At 46.2% G+C, this 21,000-nt stretch overlaps 1 long non-coding RNA gene across 1 annotated transcript; it reads right to left on the reverse strand.

The window, feature by feature from the left end:
* Window positions 1-328: 328 nt before the first annotated feature.
* Window positions 329-17,330, reverse strand: LOC125433930. The gene is made up of 3 exons (XR_007244681.1): window positions 17,251-17,330; window positions 6,529-6,665; window positions 329-454 (listed from the first exon to the last, which is right to left on the reverse strand). It is a non-coding gene; the product is annotated as an uncharacterized LOC125433930 (long non-coding RNA).
* Between the last annotated feature and the right edge of the window lie 3,670 nt (window positions 17,331-21,000).

Raw genomic sequence — 21,000 nt, forward strand, 5'->3', positions numbered from 1 at the left:
TTGGGAATAAAGATAGCAGAGATGTTTGAAAAATGTGTGGAGTGGAAGTACCATCTCACCTGGAGTTTTGATCGGATTTGGAATACAAAGATGTCTTAAAAAAAAAAAAAACCTAACCACCTGACCTTACCCAGTTCAGCTCCCCCAAGATCCACCTTGGCTCAGGGTGGAATGTTGAAGATCACATTTAAATGATTCTAAAGAATAACTCCACTTTAGCTCCCGCGATTGTGAGATAATGCTTAAAAGGTCCATTATTGAGATTTCCATTATAAACAAACCTCTGAGATCAGAAATAATGACTGCTGTATAAGAAGAATCCACTTACAAGGTCACCAAATTGGTTCATCTCCAGCCGATATGTGTGTTTCCCCTGGGATGCCTCCTGGTTATGACGTCTGATCACATGTACATTTGATTCCCAGATGCTCCTTCGGTATTCCTCTTCCCCCTTCTGCAAGGAAGGAACAGTGCAAGTCACGGGGCTTTAAACACATGTGTTCAGCAATCCCTTCCTCACCTATTGAGGGGACTTCCAAAGCAGAAGAGTTCAGTCCTGGACATGTTTCCAAAGCCAGGATTCCCTCTTGTGCCTTATGTTGTTTGCTGTAGGATACTGTGTTTCCCCGAATATAAGACAGTGTCTTATATTAATTTTTGCTCCCAAAGATGTGCTATGTCTTATTTTCAGGGGATGTCTTATTTTTCTGTGTTCTGTTCGTTGGGCATACTTCCAAACAAAAACTTTGCTACGTCTGACTTTCGGGGGATGCCTTATATTTTGCACTTCAGCAAAACCTCTACTATGCCTTATTTTTTGGGGATGTCTTATATTCGGGGAAACAGGGTATCTCTTCCAGGCAGAAATCTCTTCCAGGTGGGGGAGAAGTGTCAAATAAATATCAGAACAATTTGGGTACAGTGCAAAACTACCTGCTGGAAACTAGAAAAGCTACGTACCCTGGCTGCTTAATGCAAACTCGTACAAAATCCTGTGCAAATGATTTAATAATAAAAGTGCAAATGTAAATCAGTGCAATAAAGTGCAAAAAGCACAGATCATTATATATAATGATCACAGCGTAGATATCTGGAAACACACATATTCATTCAAGTACAAACTGAAAATAGATAGCGAAATCTGGGTCTAGTTATTCTAGTCTCAAATACTGCAAAGAGGTCAGTGAAGTAAAAGGACTCTTCTCCTCCAGCAGGCGTGGGGAGAGGTCTGCCAGTTAGGTTCAGATTGGGAGAACAGGAGTCCTTGAGATGGAAAGAACTAGATCCCGGATTTGACTATTTGTTTTCAGTTTGTACTTGAATGTATGTGAGTGTTTCCAGATGTCTATGCTGTGTGCATTATATATAACTAGAGCTTAGCTCCCTAATTCTCAACTCTGGATAGGTTTCTGATTTCTAACCATACTAGGGGGCCATACTAGCGGGCCCGGCCACGCGTTGCTGTGGCTGAGTCTGGTGAAGTGGAAAGGAAAGGAAAGAAAAGGGGAAGTGAATGGTTCGAGGGGCCCCTTGCTCCCCTCCCTCTCTCCCATTCCCTTGCATGGCAACCCGGCCAGTCCCTCCCTAACGTTCCCCTTCCTCTGCTAGGGTGGGTGGGCCATGTGCAGGTGGCTGGTCTTGTCCCTTTCACTCCCTCACCTTCCCCTTCCTCCGCTAGGGTGCATGGGCCATGTGCAGATGGCCCACCCCATCCCTTTCACTCCATAAGGCAGTGGTTTTCAAGGAAGGCATGGTTGTATCACCCTTGTATCAGAGGGTGTTGCTTTGATGACCAACAGATGGCGCTGTTGCGGAACAGAACTGTGGTTCCAACTGTCACAAGTGTGGCATGTACACAATAACTGGCACAGTTGTGGCATGTACACAACAGGAGGTGTTGAAACAGCATGAAAACCTGGCCGCACGCGAATGCGACGTTGTGTGAAAATTTCAAAGCAATCGGTCCGGTAGTTTGGGAGATTACCTGTCAGCAGAAAAACGCACTGATAGATTTTTTTATATATCGATATGTGCTTTTGCACTTTATTGCACTGATTTGCATTTGCACTTTTATTATTAAATCACTTGCACAGGATTACGTACGTGTTTGCATTAAACAGCCAGGGAACAGTGGCTTTTCAGATTTCTAAGGGGCAGAGTGTCACCCACGGGGCGGGGAAGTGCGACGCCCCAGGCGGAGCTGCAGCGGAGACTTGGGCAGACCATGGAGGGGACATTCCAAGGCGGGGTGGGGTGGGCAGCGCTGCGGCATGGGCGCAGGGCATGCATGCGCCCCGGCAGCTTCCCCTTGCTCCGCCTCTGGCCATATCAATCTAGGGTTGGATTGAACAGAAAAACCACCCCAGTATCACAAGTACACGAAAATAAATTGTATTAAAACCAGGTGGGAAAAGGCTCAATATGTAAGTATTTTTGTGAGCCTTGAATGTTGTTTCTATATGTCATACGATAAAAATAATGAAAAGGAAACACTTTTGTTGTTCTTTAGATGAGTTTCTATTTAAAATAGAAATAGAAAAGCAAAAGACTCACAAATATAAAGCTACTTACATCTTTAGCTCTTTTCCATCTGGTTATCGTTCGATTTATTTTTTTGAACCAGGGTTAGACAGTAAGCGGAGCTTTGACTTTACACGAGCTCTTAACCTCCTACGCAGCAGTGGCGTAGGAGGTTAAGAGCTCGTGTATCTAATCTGGAGGAACCGGGTTTGATTCCCCGCTCTGCCGCCTGAGCTATGGAGGCTTATCTGGGGAATTCAGATTAGCCTGTGCACTCCCACACACACCAGCTGGCTGACCTTGGGCTAGTCACAGCTTCTCGGAGCTCTCTCAGCCCCACCTACCTCACAGGGTGTTTGTTGTGAGGGGGGAAGGGCAAGGAGATTGTCAGCCCCTTTGAGTCTCCTGCAGGAGAGAAAGGGGGGATATAAATCCAAACTCTTCTTCAAACTCTTCTTCTAAAATGTTGTTTTATCTATTATTTTTCTGCAGCTGAAACCTTTGTCCAGTTCCCAATTTTGCCAGAGACCAGGCGATTATTTCCGTTCAATAGCTGTATTTCGACTGTCGTAAATCCACAGGGGGTACCAAAGACTGGAGCAGCCCTGCCCTGCCAGGCCCGGCAGAAGCCCAGGGCAACCTGAAGTTCAGCCAGCTGCAAAGAGCAGCCAGATGAACTAAGGTAAGTGGGGGGTCGGGGGGGGGGGACTGCAGGGGGCAGGGGGAGCCATGTTGCCCCGGGTGCCATTTCTCTCCATGCCACTGGATGGCAGTATACCTCTTAAAACCAGCAGTTGGATACAAAGCAGGAGAGTACTGTTGCCTTGAGGGCTCCCTGGAATAATCCGGGTGGCCACTGATGGAAACAAGAGTCTGGACAAGACCTGGTGTGGCCCAGTGGTTAGAGGGCCAGAGTAGGGAGGGCCAGAGTAGGGAGGGCCAGAGTAGGGAGGTTCAAGTTCAAATCCTCACTCTGGTCTAAAGTGAACAGGCTGTATGGGGTGCCAAACTGAATCAGTCTTTTTGGAACATCATCCACTTTCACATACAGACCAATCAATTGTCCTGGAGGGCCAATAAAGAAGGCACGAAGGCAGAAGTTGCCTCACAGCACTGGCATTCAGAGGCCTCCTGCCTTCAGTCACTAATGAGGAGAGGCTGCAGCGTTTGGGACTCTTTAGTTTGGAGAGGAGACGTCTGAGGGGGGATATGATTGAAGTCTATAAAATTATGTCTGGGGTAGAAAATGTGGACAGAGAGAAATTTCTCTCTCTTTCTCACAATACTAGAACCAGGGGGCATCCATTGAAAATGCTGGGGGGAAGAATTAGGACTAATAAAAGGAAACACTTCTTCACGCAACGTGGGATTGGTGTTTGGAATATGCTGCCACAGGAGGTGGTGATGGCCACTCACCTGGATAGCTTTAAAAGGGGCTTGGACAGATTGATGGAGGAGAAGTCGATCTCTGGCTACCAATCTTGATCCTCCTTGATCTCAGATTGCAAATGCCTTAGCAGACCAGGTGCTCAGGAGCAGCAGCAGCAGCAGAAGGCCATTGCTTTCACCTCCTGCCTGTGAGCTCCCAAAGGCACCTGGTGGGCCACTGCGAGTTGCAGAGTGCTGGACTATGGACTCTGGTTTGATCCAGCAGGCTAGTTCTTATCTTCTTATGTTCTTAATAGCCACTGATAGGTCTGACCTCCACAAATCAATGGAACTCCCCTTTAAAGCTATTTGGGATTGTAGCCATTGTCACATCCTCTGGCAATGAATTTCACATTTCAATGGCTCTTGTAAAAAAGTATTCCCTTGCGTCCATTCTGGATCTACCATTCATTAACTTCACTGGATGCCCCCACCTTCTAGTATTTTGGGAGTGGGTGATAGAGTTCGCTGCCCTCTTTCTCAGCCCTGCACAAAACTTTATAAAAGAAGCTTTTGGTATCATGTTTTCCCTCAGCCTTAAAAAAAAAATGTAAATTGAAGTATCCCCAACTCTTCAGCCTTTTCCCCATTGGATATGTGCTCCAACCAGAGGCATATTGAGGGGAAATGGCACCTCGGCGACAATACCTGCTCCTGGGCGCCTCCCCTGTCCTCTCTGCTTGGAGAGGCAGTTCGAGGGCAGACACGCTGCAGTGCCTGTCAATCGGAATCCACGCCTCTGCCCCTCGAGGAGCCTGGGGAGGAAGGAGGCGGCTCGAGGATGGAGTGCTCTTGGCAGCAGAGCCAACTCTTGGCAAAGCAGGCCAGCACTTGCCTTTGTAGAGTGCTCTCCCATGCACCCCACCCAGCTCTTCTGAGCCGAGTTAGGCGTGAGGGTGGTGGGGGGTGATTTTGTGGGGGCCCATGGGTGGCAATGCACTGCTGAGAACTCCAACCCTTAATGATTTCTATTTGGCTGAGGACTTTTTTTTAAGATTCTGGCTGCGAATTCATTTTCTCTCGGACTGTAATTCCCTTGGTCCACCTGGTCTCGCTCTCTGACACCCATTCCAACCCCTCTGGTTTCTACTATAATTGAAAAGAAAAAAATTGCCTCCATTGGACTGTCAGTTGGATTCACTTTTGCCCTTTGTCCTATTCAGAAGCTTATAGGAAATTAAAAGGTCCAACCTATTGGATAGAGAGTTCTCTTACCCTAATCACTGCAGCCAAGAAAAAAACGCGGCTCCCCCCTGTATCTTTCCTCTCTCCCATTTAGGAACGGGGCCACTTGGCACACTACCTGTATTAGCTTAATAAACCCTGCTCAAAGGAGAGCCATAATGCTCGGCAACCAGGTTTAATGTTATGCCTTCTGCCTTGTTACCTGACAGATTTAATATATAGCAAGAAAAGGCTAAAAAGATTGTGCCCATGCAACGCATAGGCTCGAGATTGGAATCTCTGGCCCACCACCATTACTTCACTGTCCTCAGATTCAAAGGAAATCAGATCCAAGTATGTGAATCTCACTCCTTTACATCCTCCCCTCGGGATCTCCCGGATTTATTTTAGATTACACTACTTGTTGGACAACCCTGATCCTTCTCTCTGTATGATAGTGGCAGACTTTCTCCTGGAAATTACTTTTCAAACGCCAGATAGATTCCCTTCGACCTGTAATTGTATATGCTTTTTAATCTGTTTTATTATTGTTGTACTTGCTGTCTATGCCAATAAAGGCTTGCTTAGTCAGAATGATTTCTATTGCTTTCTTTCCAGTACTTTTTTCCAGCTCAGTGGTATCTTTTTTTCAGCCACAGTGCTACAGAAGTTTTCCAAACGAGGCCAGAGCCTAGGGTCTGTGCAGGGCATCAGGATATCGGCCATTGAATTTTCTTTTAAAAAATGTTTTTAATTTCAAGGCCTCTTGTGAGGAACGTGTGGCGAGAATCATGACACTGCAAGGCTCTCCTTAAGCAGAATGCAGGGATAAAAATTAACAGTCAGAATGTACTTTCTGTTCAGTTGTGGAAGCTAATTCTTCAGTTCGTCTTTCAAAAAGAGGAAGCCAATTCTTTGCACAAGGGATGGTTATTCTGCACTAGAGGCCGGCTGTTCTGCATACAGGTACTTCGCCTTTTGTTGATAAAATTGTTTCCTAGGAAAAGTTGACGGCAGTAGGGTAAGAGGAAGACTCAACATGAGATGGAGCGATTCAGTCAAGGAAATCATGGCCTTCAGTTTGCAAGATCTGAGCAAGACTGTTAATGATATGACACTTTGGAGATCATTAATTCAAAGGGCTGCCGTGAGTTGGAAGTGACTTTATGACACAATATACACATACAACAAAAGTGTTACTGCTCTCCAGGATGTCACTCAGCACATGTTCAGGAGCTCTTAACTTCAGCAACCTATTATACCAAAGCAGGGGCGGAGCTAGGGAGAACCACACCCTGTGCCCCGACCATGCCACACCCCAGCTACACCCTGGTTACACCCCTGGCCCAGCATGCACCCGTGGCGTTGCGCCCCCCCTTCCCATTGTGCTACACCACTGTACCAAAGCAAACTTACCTTTTTGTATTCTCTACCATGAGCCTCCTTCCAGTCTCTCCAATCTCTGTCTAGGGACACATCTTGTGCTGTGGCAAAGGATCCCAGGAAGACCAGCAGGGTCACTGCTGCCACCGGGACTGACACCATGGTTTTGTCTAGGAAGACAAAGCACCCCCAGGTTTTACTTTGATTTTTCTTTTCCCTACATCTGGTAACCCCCCTTCCCCCCAAAAAAGAAGATTGAACTGTAGGGCTGTCATGATTAATAGCTCCTTTTAGACCATTTCCCTGTGCATTGTATTATTGTAATCTTGTTTTTTCCTTCTTTTTATTTCGTTCAAAATAAAAATAACAGAGGGCTTCTGGTGGGGGCATTGTGGTGTGCCGGCAACTCTGCAAACTGAGGAGAAATATTGTGGCTGAAATGGCAATCGGAAGATGTAAGTTTCTCTAGACTAAAGAAAGATCAGAAAATAGCCCACATTGATTCAAGAACAGTAACAGCAGAAGCTGTTGTGATTCACCCTGGGATCAAGAGCCAGGAACCAGGGATTAGATGACCAATCCTCATTTCTTGAGTGCTGAAGTATAATTAACCATACAGAAAAAACAACAACATAGTGGTGAGATACTCCTTTTCTCTGTGAAATTACAGAAATAAAATGGAATCTTTAAAAACTTAATAAGAAAATTTGACAAAAAGTGGACTAAAGGGAAAACGCAAAAAGATATTTTTTCTTCCTTTTCCTGTTCATATGTGGAAAAAAGAAAGAAAAAGAGCAACGGTTATAATTGTTTTCTTTTTCTTTTTGACAAAAGTGTTTTTTGGAAGATGTTCGCTGTTTGTGAGGATTAAGCCAGATATACAGGGACTGTTTATTTTGTTACTGTAGGAGGGTATTAGAGGACTTGGAATTTAAAAAAAACCCCAGAAAATAGGAAAGAAATTTTAAGAAAAATGTACATAAAGACAAAAATATAATAATAGTGGTGGCAGAGCTAGACATAAAATTCCCATAAATAGCTTCCAATAAATAGTTTACAAATATCCAAAAACAAATCCATGTGCAAATGCCATCCATATGCCATACATTCAAATATTGATAGAGTTCTAATCCATCAATTTACCAGAGGAGGGATTTTATCTTTCCAGTGTTGTAATAGAAGTCTCTTGTAACAAGGGCACGAAAGGTTCATTTCCATTGGCCATAGGTGAGTCTCCCCAAAACTGTCAAATGGTTTAAAAGTACATACACATCCCCAAAAATCAATGAATATTCTAATATGAAATTGATATGAGTAATAACTTCTTCCTAGAAAAATCAAATGACTGGCCATGCCCAAAACATATATTCAATGGCCACACCCGGTGAATTACACCAACAATTAGACACTTTACTCATTCCTTTGCTAAAGAGTCACTGTTGTGTCCAGTATATCTTGAGCATAGTTTTTTTGTTGAATAAGTCTCAAGATCCATGAAATGAGCAGGTATAATCTTTATTTATTATAGGATTTGTTCATTGCCCTTCCTAGGAGAGTTCAGAATTGGTTTCCATTTAATGAATTAAAACAATCACGTAAAACATTATAAATACTTTAATAATACACTTACAAAATTGCCATTAAAATTTAAGGTCATCCCACATTGCTTTGGCAAAACATGGCAACCTAGCACCTTATTTCTTTCATTCCTGAGACTCATGGAGGCTGCGGTACTCCCTCACCTCCTGCTGGAGGTTGGGTGGGGACCCACGTCTTGATCCGAGGTCGGGCCATAAAGTGAGTACCATCTGCTTTCTGAGGAAGGTAGATCTCGTGTGGCCATCGTATCCTTCTCCCATCTCCGGGCATCTGCCTCCGCATCTTCAGGGCTCATCCCTGGTAAAGGCCCTGGAGTAGATCTCATCATCGGAGGAGCATTCCTCTTAATCCACTGCATGACGAAACCAAGGTAGAGTCCTGTCTCTCATCCTGGATCTCATGTGGCATTTTCCTCCTTGCCCCGAGATGGAAAGTTGGAGTGCGTAAAATCTGAATTGGGGAATTGGAGATCCCTTGGAACGTGATGTGGTCGAGGGGTCTATCCAGGATGAGGTCCCCTGTCCCCTCCCCGCAACTGGAGGGGCTTAGTTGCCACATCCTCCCCATCTCCATCTCCGTCTCCACCTCTGGTCCCATCATTGTTGAGGTTCAAGGGGTCGTCGTCAGCCCTGCTCCCTGTTGGGCTGCCAGGCATCTGATCCTGATCCCCGACCCCATTGATCTCGCCTGTTGCTCCACTGCTCAAATTACATGGAAGCCAGAGCAGGTTGATTAGTAGAACCAACTTAATGTCAAACCCTGGATCTATGATCCAAATCAGACTCTGTAACTTGATAGTTAAGGAGCCTTTATTGGTAGATACATGGTTAAGAGGGGGAAAGCTGGTTCTGCAGAGACAACCTAGAAGCAACTAGTATATCAAACCCGTTCCATCTCCCCCCTTCCTAGCCCATAATACTATCCCAAGCTACAGAAACCATGAAGAGTAGGAATGTAAGATGAGGAAGAAGAAGAAGAGTTTGGATTTATATCCCCCCTTTCTCTCCTGCAGGAGACTCAAAGGGGCTTACAATCTCCTTGCCCTTCCCTCCTCACAACAAACACCCTGGGAGATAGGTGGGGCTGAGAGTGCTCCGAGAAGCTGTGACTAGCCCAAGGCCACCCAGCTGGCGTGTGTGGGAGTGTACAGGCTAATCTGAATTCCCTAGATAAGCCTCCACAGCTCAGGTGGCAGAGCTGGGAATCAAACCCGGTTCCTCCAGATTAGATACACAAGCTCTTAACCTCCTATGCCACTGCTGCTCCTGAGCCCAAGGTCAGAAGAATGAGATAAAGCCTTTAGCTGTGAGAGCCTCTTCTCTCACAGTCGCTACTACTCTGCCCCAATAGTTTTAGGTGCTACAGAACCAAATAGTCTTCACAAATGCTTCACAAGGATGTATAAATGAAACCAGTTTTTCATGACCCAAAGTTTTTAATACAGTGGAACCTCGGTTATTGTTGCCGTTGGTTTTCGTTGTTTTTTTCCAATGAAAAGTTGCCTTGGTTTTCGTTTGTTGCCTCGGTTTTCGTTTATTTGCCTCAGTTTTTTGTTGGTTTTCATCAGTGCGATGTGCTGGTTGCGCAATGAAAGCCGGCAGCCCCCTACTGCTCCATTGATTGCCAATGGGGGCCTTAGTTTTCGTTAGTTTTTGGTTTTTTAAGCCAAGGTTTCCCAGATGAATTACCAACGAAAACCAAAAGGTTCCACTGTATTTGTCTTTCATATTTTGTCCATAGATTTTGAACAACTCAATGGAGAAGGACAGAGACTATTCACTATTACATAGCTACCGATCCAAGAGCTGAAAATAAAATGCAAAGTAAAACCATTTTTTTTCCCCACAGTAATTTATCAAACTGATACTTTCTTATACAATCATATTTTCCTCAACACAATATTCCTTTATAGGCAATTAACCTTCAGTTAGGTTTTCAATTTATTTGAGTACTTCCTCCACTTCCACCTATGACATGTTTCTTGGTGTTTTTTTTTTTATTTAAAAGATCCACTTAACCAAGTAGAGGGAAACTAAAATAAATGTACAGGTAGAGAAGGCTGATGTTCAGGATTTGCTCCGAAAGTGCTGTTTTATATACAAATCCAAAAATTTGGTGACTGCATCGTTTGCATCACTACTGGGGCTGTCCAATGGAAAGGTAATCTTTTACAAGTCGGATGCATACTCTTTTTTGAGTAGCAGAGGTGACAAGTATTTGACTCTGGGTCCTGTGTAGAGTGGACAATAAAGTAAAATATGGTCTATAGAGTCAACACAATTCCCGTTGCATATGCATAGCCTTTGGTGGTGAGGGGTTTTAGTGAATCTCCCTGTGGATACGGCTGATAGAAGGGCATTGCAACGGGCCAACATCATTGCTCTACGGAGCCTGGGCACGGTTATCTGGGGCAGGTATTGAGCCCCTTTATTACCAATGTAGGTGATACCTAGAGCTAAAGGAGAGCAAGTCCTGGAAGCCTTTTCTAGTAGGATCTGATGTTCCTGGTCAAACAGCCTTCTCCTCAGAAGTTGGAAAGTCTCTTTAGATGGTAGCATGGCCAGATAATTCAAAGAATAGCCTAATTTGTTAATTTTTGTTTCTATAATGCCCCACCATTCCGAGTGACAGGAAGTCTTGAGGGCTTTATATGACAAGGAGGCTGCATCAGATGTGCAGCCAAAATTGGAGCGTGGCATGTTTCTTGGGTTAAGAACTTTGGATTATGAAAAATTTGTTTCATTTAAACATCCTTGTGAAACGTTTGTGAAGACTATTTGGTTCTATAGGACCTAAAGCTATTGTTGCAGAGTAAAATTGACTGTACCTCCTTGTGCATCTGCCCCTTTTAGATAATATGGTGGACCCACCTGGAGCACAGCAGCCCCACGTCTGCCAGGTTCTTCTACTTTCCTACTAATAAAATGTAGCCATAACTGGGTAGCAACCAGCAGCAGCTCTAAACCTGCAGGGGCAAGATAATTCTTCTTCTTCTTGCAGTTCAAAATATTTGGATATTTTGGAGACGGGGCCTTTGGAGAAATGCATGGAGAAAAGAAATTCTGAAATGCAGTAAAGTCTGAATCCCCAAGTTTTCCTTCCACACTTGACCTGCAAATTCAGTTACACAGTTTTCTTTTTAGCTATGCAAGTGATGTAGATTCAAAAGACAAGAAAAAAATCTTTCCGTGTAAGGAGCCAATGCTACAGATCAAGATCGAGCTCATTCATACTATGGTATTCCCATTCATTCATCCATTCATTCATTCATTCATTCATTCATTCATTCATTCATTCATTCATTCATTCATTCATTCATTCTTTCAACTTTTATACTGCCCCATCCCCGAAGGGCTCTGGGCGGTGTACAACAGACAGTCACATAAATAAAACAGCTAAAACCTTTAAAAGCAGCGATAAAAATAAAGGTTAAACATAACTAATTATTATGAATAAAAGTGGCGTCCAGCAACCCCATTTTTTTTAAAAAAAATCCTCTCTCAGGAGGGAGGAGTGGCAAGTCCCAAGATGGCAAGAGGCCCAGATGTAAAGGACCCGGGGGGGGGGGGGCACCATCAATGGCTGGTCCCTCCAAAGGCCCGGCGGAACAACTCCATCTTACAGGCCCTGCGGAATTCAGTAAGGTCCCGCAGGGCCCGGACAGCTGGTGGGAGAGTGTTCCACCAGGCTGGGGCCAGAGCCGTAAAGGCCCTGGCCCGCGTGGAGGCCAGCCGTATCATCGAGGGGCTAGGGACCACCAGTAAATTGGCCTCCACTGAACGAAGAGGCCGTACAGGGACGTATGGGGTGATGCGGTCTCGAAGATACGAGGGCCCCAGGCCACATAAGGCCTTAAAGGTCATCACCAGCACCTTGAAGATGATCCGGAACTCTGCTGGGAGCCAGTGCAGCTGGCGCAACACAGGCTGGATGTGATCCCAGGTGGCGCTGCCTGTGAGCATTTATTACATTTATTATGTACTAGCAGCAAAGCCCATTTTAACATGAAAATGAAATGAAATGGGCTCTAGATGCGGGGGGGAGTGGGCAGGAGAGGGCTGCCCCCCCTGTTTTCCAAGCCCTGTGCAATGTGGGAAACAGGCAAGGGCCCCCAGTCCTAGTTGAGGACCGGGCTGCTTCCCCCACATCCTTGTTTCCCAAGCCACGCAGGGGAGGGGGAGGGGGGCAGTCCTTTGGGCTTCTCACATCACCTCACTTCCCAAGGCCTGCAGGTCTTGGGAAGGGAGGGGGGGTCCTTGGAATGTGAGGGATGCACTTCCAACCAATGAGAGTCCTGCGCACCCATTGGCTGGGGGTTCATTGTAGGACATTCCAAAACCCTAGCGAATTATGTATAGGGATGGATGCAAAAGCTGGACGAAGGGAGCTGTTAGGAAGAAAACTGATTCATTAGAAATGTGGTGCAGTGGGGTGAGTTTTATGGATACCAAAAAGACTGCCCAAAAGACAAACCCGCGGGCTCTAGATCAGATCAAGCCTGAGTTCTTTCTTGAAGGTAAAATGACTAAACTGAGCCTATCATAGGCTCATTCCACACATGCAGAATAATGGACTTTCAAACTGCTTTCAGTGCTCTTTGAAGCTGTGCGGAATAGCAAAATCCACTTGCAAACAGTTGTGAAAGTGGTTTGAAAATGCATTATTTTGCGTGTGCGGAAGGGGCCATACTTTGGTCTAAAAGCCAAGAGCTGCTGGAAAAGACAACGATGCCAGGAAAAGGCAGCAGGAAAAGACCCCACATGAGACAAGCCGACTCTATAAAGGAAGCCGCGGTTCTCGGTTGGCGAAACCTGCACGAGGCTGTTCACAAGAGGGCCTTTGGAGGTAATTAAGTCATAGGGCAGTGGTGGCGAACCTATGGCACGGGTGCCAGAGGTGGCACTCAGGGCCCTCTCTGTGGGCACACACAAACAGTTCATCATGTGGGGGGGGAAATTGCTGGCCTGGGCCACTGGGCTCGATTATTAGCATTAAACCTAAGACCTAGTTTTGGGGAAGCAGTGTAAGTAACCCTGTTAAGCGCTGTTAAACCCCACTGATTTTTATGCGAAGAACTAAAGCGTGAACTAAATCCAAAGACCTGGGAGTAAGCTCAGTTGCTGGCAATGTGGCTTGCTTCTGAGTAAACCCTCCTAGGGTTGTGATTCACCCATTCGAAGAGTTGTGCGGTTGCTTCGAAGCAGAGCCACCTCCTACCACCAAGCTTACTCCCGAGTAACGCACGGCTCAGAGCCAACCGTTTTTTCTAACCGAAAACCTCAGTATTCAGGTTAAATTGCCGTGTTGGCACTTTGCAATATATAAGTGGGTTTTGGGTTGCAGTTCGGGCACTCGGTCTCGAAAAGGTTCGCCATCACTGTCATAGGGTCACCCTAACCCAGATGCAATTTGGCAGCCCGTAACATGCACACACAAGTGCGGAGTCCTGATCCATTTTATCTGCACTCATTCATTTAGCCAGGTAGCAATCAGAAGGAGATCGGGGAATCATGAAGGAGCTAGAAAAGATTCCTAAGTGTAGGGATCAGTCACTGGCAACCAAGATCATGTTACTTCATACCACTCTACTCTGCATTGGTCAGGCCTCACCTAGGGTACTGTATTCAGTTCTGGGCACTGCAACTTAAGAAGGATATTGACAAACCGGAATGGGTCCAGAGGAGGGCAACCAACATGATAAACCGTCTGGAATCCACTCCCTACGAAGAGAGACTTGGGGAGCTGGGGGTGGCTCCGAGGCGTGTGTTACTCGGAAGTAAGCTTGGTGGTAGTCAGTGGCTTTGCTTTGAAGCAACTGTGCAACTCTTCGAACAGGCGAATCATTACCTAGGAGGGTTTACTCAGAAGCAAGCCCCATTGCCAGCAACTGAGCTTACTCTCAGGTAAAGGATCGCGCTTTAGTTCTTCCCATGAAAATCAGTGGGGTTTAACAGTGCTCCCCCCCCCCATGATGAACTCTGTGCCCACATGCCCACAGAGAGGGCTCTGAGTGCCACCTCTGGTACCCGTGTCATAGGTTCGCCACCACTGATTTATAGGCTCGCCAGAAGTTGGATGCGGCTTGACAGCACTTGACACGTACATATTAATTATATTATGTGTCAGCTCTTAGGGACGTGCCTTATGTTTCTTGGGGGGAAACTAACTGAATGACAAAAGGCAATATTGACTATCAAATATTAGCGCATGCAGGTTTAAGGGAATCGGAAGCAGAAGAAGCGTTTGCATTATGAGTCCATTTTTCTCAACCTTAAGGAGTCTCAAAGCAGCTTACAAACTCCTTCCCTCCCCCCGCCCACACACAACAGGCATTTTGTGAGGTAGGTGGGGCTGAGAGAGTTCTGAGAGAACTGTGACTAGCCCAAAGTCACCCAGCAGGTTTCCTGCGTAGGAGCAGGGAAACAAATCCAGTTCACCAGATAAGACTCCGCCACTCATGTGGAGGAGTGGGGAATCAAACCTGGTTCTCCAGACTGCTCTTAACCACCACAACACGCTCTCTTTCCAGAGAGAGTCTGGAAAGATAGAGGAACAGAAGAGAAGCCACATGAGATGCCTTCTACTGAGACAGACCACGGGCAGAGGTGGGATCCAGCAGGTTCTCACCAGTTCCCGAGAGGGGGTTACTAATTATTTGTGTGTGCCGAGAGGGGGTTACTAATTGGGTCTGCTTTTCCGTTAGAAATTCCATTAGGTCCAAAAATCATAAAGTCCTGTTGTTTCCTATGTGGCTGGTTAGCGAAGGTAGAAAACGGGATAATTCTCTCCATTGGGCTGTTTTAAAAACATGTTTTAGAAATATGGTAAAGTTCCTTGTTTAAGGAAAGTATCCTTCTTTTGATTTCTAGAAACAAAATTAAGTATTTGAAAGTATTAAGTATTTGACAGGTAGTCAATTAGAGGAGAAGTAGTTGTTTCTGTTGGCAGTAGACCAGGGGTAGGGAACCTGCGGCTCGAGAGCCGCATGCGGCTCTTCTGCCCTTGCACTGTGGCTCCACGAGTTGAGCCGCCGGCCCCATCCTTGCCCGCCCTGCAGGCAGCAGGGCGGGTGCTCCAACTGCCTGTGGTCGGCTGGGCCGCACTGCGGGCTTTCCCTCTCGCCCGCCCCGTTGGAGCAGGGCAGGCGCTTTCCCGAGCCGCCGGCTTCCCGAGCCGCCGACTTCATCCTTGCCCGCCCTGCAGGCAGCAGGGCGGGTGCATCCATGCGCTTCTCAGAATGAGCGGTGTAAAAGGTTAAAAAAACCCAATATATATATAGCATTATCTTTATTTTAAATGTCAAAAATTATTTGCGGCTCCAAGTGTTTTCTTTTCCCGTGGAAATCGGGTCCAAATGGCTCTTTGAGTGTTAAAGGTTCCCTACCCCGGCAGTAGACGATAGGAATTGCTAGAATGAGTTTAAATTATGGACAGAAAGATACCAGCTGGAAATTAGGAACTTTTTTTTTACAGTAAGAGTTTTTTACAGTAACAGAGAAATTATTAATGCCCCGCCCCCGGAATGTCCGGCCACGCCCCTGTCGTGCCCCGCTTAGCCCCATTGGCGCTACGCCACTGTTTGAATCCCACCACCATGGGAACCTGTTACTAAAATTTTTGGATCCCACCTCTGACCCCGGGTCCCTCAAAGTCAGTACTGCCTACGCAGTCTAGTGCTGACTTTTTAGGGTTTTGGCAAATGTCTTGCACATAATCTACCCTTCTGCTTGAAATGCCCGGGGTTGAAGGTGGGACCTTCTTCGTGCCAAACAGATGCTCTACTGCAGACCCACAGTGTTTTGAATCAACTCATCACTACTGAATCATTTGGATGATATTCGTTCATTAATTCCTTTATTAAATGTCTACACCACCCCTCCCCTTGTGGGCTCACGGTGGTTAACAACAAAATATCATACAAAACAAACTAGTACTCACTATCCACAGTATCACCCCCAAACCCGACTCCACTTGGGCTAGATGGACTGAAACGAGCCGTATGTTCTGGGCTAATGTTCCTCCCTAGGAGGCTTCATTAGTGCCAAGGGGCACGCATTTGCCCACATGTTTATTTTGACCCAAAAGTAGATGTTAGCGACAGGCCAATGGCAGAAAACGTCATTCAGGTTTAAGAAGGGTGTTCTGACTCACATGGCCCAGGTTAGCCCCATCTCATCAAATCTTGGAGGTTAAGCCAGGTTGGTCCCGGTTAGTGGAATCATAGAGATGGATGAGACCCCCAGGGGCCATCCAGTCCAACCCCCTCCAATGCAGGAACACACAATCAAAGCACTCCTGACAGATGGCCATCCAGCCAAAGAAGGAGACTCCACCACACTCCAAGGTAGAGCATCCCACTGTCAGACAGCCCTGTCAGAGAGCAGCAGTGGCGTAGGAGGTGAAGAGCTCGTGTATCTAATCTGGAGGAACCGGGTTTGATTCCCCGCTCTGCCGCCTGGAGGCTTATCTGGGGAATTCAGATTAGCCTGTGCACTCCCACACACGCCAGCTGGGTGACCTTGGGCTAGTCACAGCTTCTCGGAGCTCTCTCAGTCCCACCTACCTCACAGGGTGTTTGTTGTGAGGGGGGAAGGGCAAGGAGATTGTCAGCCCCTTTGAGTCTCCTGCAGGAGAGAAAGGGGGGATATAAATCCAAACTCCTCCTCTTCTTCTTCTTCTTTTGGCTCTAGGTTAGTTGTACAGTCGCATTTCTTGACCAACCAAGGCTAGACCGGATGTCGCCTCAAAACGTACATTCCATAAAACTCTTCTTCTTCTTCTTCTTACTCCCATGCAGTACTTGTCTGGGAGACCACCGAATGAGTCCAGGGCCACTATGCAAAGGCAGGCCATGGCAGCCCATCTCCGAATATCTTGTGCCTTGAAAACCATAGGAGGTTGCTAAAAGGTAGCTATGACTCGATAACATTTTCCTCCCACTTCTCAAGAAGGAGTGCCTCGTAGCTCCTTTGTTCTAAGGGGGTCAAGTTCACCACCCCCTCTGGAGGAATTCATTACATTTCAGACCCAACAGGCAGCTTCCCTCCTCGATACACCAGCCAGGATGGACTGATAGTTGGTCGGCCATGCACCCTTCCAAACTTAATGTCTGCATCCGATCTGATTTAAGTCATGCAATTTTCATCCCATACTTACATGAATGACGGGACCTCCTTCAAACCTGTTCCTTCTTACAGATGAGGCTGCAGCCGAGAGTCACTTGAGCAATCCAGAAGTTCAGCACCGTCTGATGTAGGGACCAAGCAATTTATATTCCACAAGTTAAGCTGTAAGTAGGGAAGGGGGTGGAGAGATTAGGCCAACAAACAAAGGCGCGGGTAAATCCCTCGAGGAGAATATAACCCAGCTCCCCACACTCCATCCCAAAAGAAAGGTAACTGTTTGATCTTGGGTCAGGGCGCATATCACAACGGTTACTAGAAGAGATCAGCTGTAACACCCAGCAGCTCATAGGACATTGACATGGGTGGACATCTGCGAACTCTGGGTGGCCACATGGGCCCCAAGGACAGAATTTGGAGTACAGTACTAGGCCTAATCCCAAATACTCACCACCCCTTCCCCAGTAATTTCCATGTGGTATTTTTAGAGGGATACATCTTTCACTTGGAGGGGGTGGAGAGGAATGGCTAAATAAACGCAGGAAAAGACATCTAAAGGAGGACACCCCATTCCCATGGTGGCTTAACCTTTGGCACTCTAGATGTTATGGACTACAATTCCTATCAATCTCAAGCCAGCATGGCCAATTGGCTATGACCTTTAAGTACTCCAGATGTTATGGACTACAATCCCCTTATCAACCTCTCATTAGCGTGGCCAATTGGCTAATACCTTTGGCACTCTAGATGTTATAATTACACTTCCTATCAACCTCTGCCAGCGTGTACACTTGGCTATTACCTTTGGCACTCCAGGATGTTGGTGGACTACAATTCCCATCAACTCCTGCCAGCATGGCTAATTATTATGACTTTATGGCATTCCAGATGTTATGGATTATAATCCTATCAGCCTTCGCCAGCATAGCCAATTGGCTATGCTATAGGGGCTGATGGGAATTGTAGTCCATAACATCTGGAGTGCCAAAGGTTCGCCACCACTACCCCATTCCAATGCTTTTTCTTGGCCTCTCACCCCGAAAGGTAACTAATGGCTACATCACAGTGTCTGTATAACCTGTAACACCACCAACAAATATTCTGAAAGTCCACTGGCATCCAGATCTTAAACATGTTCCAGCACTGGTCTTCCAATCATGCTATTTTTATTATAAAACTGATGAACAGGACATTCGGGTAGTAGACAGTGCCATTAAGTCACAAGCCATTTTTATTGATTGATTGATTGATTGATTGGATTTCATAGACTGCCTCATCCCCGAAGGGCTCTTTCTAGGCTGCTCACAATATAATATAATGTCCAATAAATTACTTAAAACACATCTGGTCGCCACATCTCAAAAAGGATATTGAAGAGATAGAAAAAGTGCAGAGAAGGGCAACGAGGATGATTGAGGGACTGGAGCACCTTCCTTATGAGGAGAGGCTGCAGCGTTTGGGACTCTTTAGTTTGGAGAGGAGGCGGCTGAGGGGGGATATGATTGAAGTCTATATACCATGCATGGGGTAGAAAAATGTTGACAGAGAAATTGTTCTCCCTCTCTCACAATAATTAGAACCAGGGAGCATCCATTGAAAATGCTGTGCTTGGGAAGAATTAGGACTAATAAAAGCAGCACTTCTTCAATGCTAACGCGGTGATTGCGGTTTGGAATGTGCTGCCACAGGAGGTGGTGTGATGGCCACCAATCTGGATAGCTCTTTAAAAGGGGCTTGGACAGATTGGATGGAGAAGTCGATCCATGGCTCCCAATCTCTTGGATCCCTCCTTCCTTTGATCTGAGATTGCAAATGCCTTAACAGACCAGGTGATCAGGAGCAACAGCCGCAGAAGGTCTCCTTTGCTTTCACATCCTGCCTGTGAGCTCCCAAGGCACCCGGTGGTCCACTGGCGAGTAGCAGAGTGCTGGACTAGATGGACTCTGGTCTGATCCAGCTGGCTTGTTCTTATGTTCTTATGTTTCTTATGTTCTTAAGCAGCAGAAGGCCATTGCTTTCACCTGCTGCCTGTGAGCTCCCAAAGGCACCTGGTGGGCCACTGCGAGTAGCAGAGAGCTGGACTAGATGGACTCTGGTCTGATCCAGCTGGCTTGTTCTTCTGTTCTTAAGGCCATTGCTTTCACCTCCTGCCTGTGAGCTCCCAAAGGCACCTGGTGGGCCACTGCGAGTAGCAGAGAGCTGGACTAGATGGACTCTGGTCTGATCCAGCTGGCTTGTTCTTATGTTCTTATGTTCACATCTAAAAACATTTAAAATTCAAACCCCATAGACTTTTCAAGGCAAGATTAGAACATTAGGGGTTGACCCATTGCCTTCCTCTGAATAGTGACCCTGAACTTCCTTGGTGGTCTCCCATCTAACCAGGGCCAATGTTTCTTAGGTTCCAAGACCTGATGGGATTAGGCTAGCCTGCAGGGGCCATCTCAGTCAGGACTGCAGGAGGCTTCACAAAAGGGTATCCATGCAGATGCAGATAGTAAATTTGACTGGAGTTGTGTTGAGAACAAAATTGATAGCAGGAGTTTCTCCCCAACTAAAGAATCAAAATTGAGAGAGAGAGAGAGAGAGAGAGAGAGAGAGAGAGGCAGCACCTCATACGTGTCATTTTGAGACCTTTCACTCCATAGCTGAGGAGGACCCTAGGACAACAGGTTTCCCAGACCCCCTCCTGTATTTTTCTCTCCCATTTGAACGGGGCCACTTGGCACACTACCTGTATTGCTTAATAAACCCTGCCCAAAGGAGAGCCATAATGCTCGCCAGGTTTAATGCTATGCCTTCTGCCTTGTTGCATGGCAGATTTAATAAGCAAGAAAAGGCTAAAAGATTGTGCCCGTGTAACGACGGCTCAGTTGAATCTCTGGCCCACCAATTACTACACTGTCTCAGATTCAAGGAAATCAGATCCAAGTATGTGAATCTTACTCCTTTACATTTACCCCATCTCCCCGATCTAATTAGATTACACTACTTGTTGGACAACCCTGATCCTTCTCTCTGTATGATAGTGGCAGACTTTCTCCTTCTTCCTTTTTCCAAGGGGATTAGTCGATGGACGCCACTGATATATTGCTGTCAGCATGCTGCATTTTAATGGGGTTGGTTTTAATAACATGGAGCCATTATTTAATGTTATTGGAATTTGGTTTTTACCGGTTTTAATGTGCTCTACCTATTATCTGTGCACCGCCCTGAGCCCTTCGGGGGAGGGCAGTTTATAAATATAACAATCAATCAATCAATCAATCAATCAATCAATCAATCAATCAATCAATCAATCAATAAACAGCAGTAGATTTCCTTCGACCTGTATTGTATATGCTTTTTAATCTGTTTTTTATTACGGTTGTACTGTTGTCTATGCCAACAAAGGCTTGCTTCTTTAAAAAAAGGTTTCCCAGACTCAGCAGTAGGGTCCATTTGCAGATGCAAGGTCTTCTCTCACAACATTACAAGCAGAGGCCCTGTTGGCGACGCCAAACAGTCTCTTCAGAGGGCCACAATTCTCCCCTCTGCATCAGCTGTGCTGCTGGTGTTGGGTGTCAGGTGGGTCCCTGGGGCTGGCCGACGGGACTGAAAGCAACCTTTCATGCAGAAATGCAAGCCAAGAGGGAACAGAAGTCCCAGGAGAGCCTTCTGCCCAGGGCAACTTCAGAAAGCTCAAGGCCTTCAGAAACTGGCCAAAAAGGAAAGGTTCAATCCACTATCAGCCATCCAGCAGAGAACCTGGGACAAAGGCAGAATGGAAGGATTAGCATTGCCC

Source organism: Sphaerodactylus townsendi, linkage group LG05 (genome assembly GCF_021028975.2).
Source record: "Sphaerodactylus townsendi isolate TG3544 linkage group LG05, MPM_Stown_v2.3, whole genome shotgun sequence".
NCBI classification, from domain to species: Eukaryota; Metazoa; Chordata; class Lepidosauria; order Squamata; family Sphaerodactylidae; genus Sphaerodactylus; species Sphaerodactylus townsendi.